The following is a 4968-nucleotide window of genomic DNA, read 5'->3' as shown; positions in this document are numbered from 1 at the left end:
TTTTGTCTGGTTCCTGTTTTTGTCTGTGTACAGTTTTTGAGATTCATCCATGTTATTGAATGTATGAGTGTTCCTTTTAATTTTCAAGTGCATTCAATTGAACAGATATATGGCAATTTGTTGATTTATTCTCCTGTTGATTGATTTTTTTTGTTGTTGGCTACTATAAATACAGCTGCTATGAACATTTTTCTACAACTCTTTTGGTGGATGTGTTTCCCCATTTCTCTTGTGTAAATACCTAGGAGTGGAAATGCTGGATGGTACAGCTAGTATAGTCTTAGCTTTATAAGAAACTGTCAAACTATTTTCCAAGATGACTGTACAATTTTTATTACTACAACATATGAGAATTCCAGTAACTCCACAATCTAACAAACACTTGATAAAATTAGTGTTACTATTTTAATCAGTCTAGTGAGTATGTAATTGATATTTTAATTTGAATTTTTCTGATGTTTAATGATTTGATTACATTTTCATGTGTTTATTGGCCATTTGTACATCTTCTTCTATGATGCATTTAAATACTTCACCAGTTTTTTATTGGGTGGTATGTCTTTCATTGTAAGAGTTCTTCATAGAGTCTAATTTATTTGACAGATATACATATTGTGAGTATTTTCTTCCAATCTATTGCTTTTATTTTCATTTTAACAGTATCTAATGAAGAACAAAACTTGTTATTTTATACGAAGTACAGTTTATAAATTTTTACTTTTAATTAATTTTTTACTTTTTGTGTCCCATCTAGGAAATCATTGCCTATGCCAAGATCATGAAAGCTTCTTTTATTTTCATATTGGTTCTGGGAGACCTATGGGGAGACGCAGATCTCAGCAGCATCTTCAGCTACTCAGACATCTGTTGTTCATTGCTTTTGTATGTTAATGGTTTATCCTCCTATCTCATTCAAATTCTTTATATTTTGAGGGAGTTTTGAAAAAAAACATTGATTCTCTTGTGTTTTCCATACATAATATAAAATCACTACATATAGAGATAGTTTAAATTATTCCTTTCTAATTCTTAAGCTTCCGGTTGTTTCCTGTTATTGAATTGCATTTCCTTATGACTCAAACACAATGATAAATAGTATTGGAAATAATGAGATTTTTTACCTTGTTTATATCCAACAGTGGAAATGACTCTGTTGTTTTCCATTAACTAAGACACTTGTTTGAGAAAGAAAATATATATTTATATTACCACATTAAAAAAAGTGTACACTGATTTTTTTATTAAAGGTTTTCATCAGTAATCAGTGTTAGAACTTAGGAGTTCTGTTTCCAGGGACAATTGAGAAAAAAAAAGCGTTTATCTTTCCAATTTATGCAATAAAAATATGCAGTAAATAAATTAAACAATGCTGTACAGACATTGGGCAATAAGCAGTGCAGGACAGTGATCACTGGGAGAAGACAAACAAATGAGATTAGCCTTATCATTGACCCAGTTTCCAGGCTGAAGCACATTGAGAGCAGTCCCATAGACAGCACACTGGTCTCCCTGAGTTGAATAGACATAGTTGAGCAATCAAGGACAGCACACCAGGTAGAAATGACAATGAAGATTACCAAGGGAACTGCACAGAAAAGGGTTGCAGAAGATTCCCTTGAGTGTGCAGTTTATCATTTATTAGTGCAAAACAGGTTTCTAAATTACTAGAGAACAGAGAAAGAACTACAATAAATTAGCAGGGAAAACAACTCCTAAAGCACACACAGGTTTGGGAATAGTTCCTGCTCCTCAAAGAAAGGAGAAACCTCTTAATACACACATCAGATAGAGATATCTGTAGAATATTGCATCAGCAATGATGTCAAACTAGTACTAAAGACTGTTCTGGCTTTGCATAACAATGCTTACAAGAGAGTCCCAAAATGATTAAACTATTTTCAAGTAACTTAACTTCATATCAGAACAAATCCCAAAATTATTGAAATGAATTTTAAAAAAGAGCATAAGCACTCAGCAATGAAAAATTCACAATGTTTGGCATCAGAAAACAAAATTCTCAGGCATGGAAAAAGCAGGAAAATTTGACTAGTAACTTTGAGAAACATCAATAATAGAAATAGACTTAAAAACAGATGATAAAATTAATACTGGAGAACATGTAATAAGTATTATTGACATATTTTATATGCTTAGGAAGTTCAAGGAAAGAATAAGCACATAAAAGACACATGGAAGATGTAGAAAAACACAGAATGAACTTCTGGAAATAAAAAAAAAATTAAACTGTTGGAGATGAAAAATACACTGGTTGAAATGAAAGGCAGATTACAAATAATAAATTCTAGAGAGGGTTTGGAGAAAAGGGAACCTTTCTGCACTGTTGGTGGGAAAGTAAATTGGTACAGCCACTATGGAGAAAAACTGCCATATGACCCAGCAATCCCATTCCTGGGCATACACTTGAAGAAAACCATAATTCAAAAAGGTATATGCACCCCAATGTTCATTGCAGCACTATTTACAATAGCCAAGGCATGGAATAATCTAAAAATGTCCATCAACAGAGGAATGGATAAAGAAGATGTGGTACATATGTACAATGGAATATTACTCAGCCATAAAAAAGAACAAAACAATGCCATTTGCAGCAACATGGGTGGACCTAGAGATAGTCATACTGAATGAAGTAGGTCAGACACAGAAAGACAAATATATGATACCGCTTATATGTGGAATCTAAAAAAAAAGGGTACAAATGAACTTATTTACAAAACAGAAGTAGAGTCATGGATGTAGAAAACAAACTTATGGTTACCAGGGGATAAGGGGGAGAGGGATAAATTGGGAGATTGGAATTGACATATACACACTACTATTTATAAAATAGATAACAAATAAGAACCTACTGTATAGCATGAGAAACTCTACTCAATCTCTGTAATGGCCTATATGGAAAAGAATCTTAAAAAAAAAAAAAGAGTAGCTATATGTATATGCATAACTGATTCACTTTGCTGTACACCTGAAATTAACACAACATTGTAAATCAACTATACTCCAATAAAAATTTTTAAAAAGGAAAGCAATCATAATAAGAAAGCATAAGAAAATAATGTAAATGACTATTTACAGTAAAAAATAAAATGTGGAGCAGAAAAATAATAAAATTAGGCAATGTGAGCTCTTCACAGATATAATGTTAAGAAATTTGTTATGATTTTTTTGTAGAAAAAAAAACGCATATAAACTATGTTTACTATTCTTGAAAGAAATGTCTCTTCTAGGGGACTTATTTTCCTATGAAAATTGAATTGAAGATAACTAATGAATAATTGTTAACTAAATCAATTTTAGGACTTTACATTTCACTAATAAATTAGGTCATTATTAGGTTTTTATGAGGATTTTACTATTCTTATTTCTCTGTGCTATAATTTTTGGCAATTATAAATAGCATAGAATATAGAATGTAAACTTTAGGAAGTATCCTAGATAATTTAATCCAATAAAAATTTGGAAAAAGCCAAAAAAAAGAAAAAAAAGGAGAGTAGACAATGCAAAAGAAGAGATTAGTGAATTTGAAAGTGTTACAGCAGGCAGGTTGCTAGATATCAGCAGAGAAATGGGGACAGGGACCAGGTGGCAGGAAATCATGCATCTTGTAAACACTGGGGGGTCCATGGGCAGACAAAGAAAATCAGGAACCTTCAGACTGACAGGGAATGACACATTTTGGGTGATGTGTCCTGGAGGCAGACAAAAGAAGGTGGGAATCTCCTTCATCCAAATGTAACCTGTTGCTCATTATGCTCTCATTACAACAAAATGATCCTTGAAGCTAAGAAGTACCCATCATCCACCGACACCATGACACTTCTGATCTAAGGTAAATAAGGACAAAAGTCCTTCCCTCGGGAAGATGGAGCTGGGATGAAAATCAGGGAATATGACCCCCAAACTCCTCCTTCCCTAGTGAATATTCCACACCATGTGGTTGGAACTCATGGTGGTAGGACAAAGTCTGGGCTGCCATTGTTCAATGCCCATCTCCTGGTGTTTGGCTGGCCCCTTCCAGGGTCCACCCTGACCCCATCCCCACCCCACCCTGTTGGGGTGGGACAGGCCACTCATGCTGGGTGGGTTGTGCACACGGCTGTGCGCTGGGGATACATGCCTAGGCAATGACTTGCATTTGCTGTGCTTGCTTCCTCCAGGGTCATGGGATTGGGAGTGTCCTTCCAGAGTCACAGGGCCCTCTGTCTCCCAAATGCAGATGTGGTGCCTCCGCCTCAGGCTCCATATCTGCCCCTGCACCCATCCCCACTTCCCACTGCCTGGAGCACATGTAGGAAGGGGTGAGGGGGAGGATGGCACCAAGGACCTGGGGGGTGCCACCCACAAAAAGGAAAGGAAGAAAGAGGGTTTTTTCACAAACCATCTCCCTTAATGGCCATGCCTATGTTCCAGAACTTACCACCTTTTTAGAGAAAAAAAAAAAAGGCTGGGACCTAAATAGGTCCTGGAACCATGAGGATGTCCATTGCAGGGGAACATATCCCAGAACACAGGGATTAATCTATAGAATCTATAGAGAAGCCTACAGGAAGGTCACTCATCCTGGGTACTGCAGATGCCAGGATAGGACACAGGTCCCAGGATGCTAGAGCCATCAGGACTGCCACATGGAGGAGTAGCTAACTCCTATTATGGATAAGGTCAGCAGGACTAGGTGGACGGGGACACCTAGAACCAGCTCTGTCTTAGACAGCCGCCAAGGGACCTCCTAATGCTAATGATCCTCTCTGTTACAGGAGCATCCTCTCCCTGAAGGAACGATGGGGAACACCTCCTCCATCCCCAAGGACTCACACCTCAGGTGTATTTTGATTCACTGGGACAAGTTTTCTCTAGATTCTTTAAAATGAAAAAAACCTCATTTGTTTTGTAATGAAGTCTGGCCCCAATATAAACTTGAGGACAATGAGGCCTGGTCAGAAAATGGGAGCC

Source organism: Aethalodelphis obliquidens, unplaced genomic scaffold, assembly GCF_003676395.1.
Source record: "Aethalodelphis obliquidens isolate GAN/ISIS:26980383/991018 unplaced genomic scaffold, ASM367639v1 scaffold54, whole genome shotgun sequence".
Taxonomy (NCBI): Eukaryota; Metazoa; Chordata; class Mammalia; order Artiodactyla; family Delphinidae; genus Aethalodelphis; species Aethalodelphis obliquidens.
The sequence above is the reverse complement of the archived record's forward strand: the minus strand, read 5'-3'. Positions refer to the sequence as shown.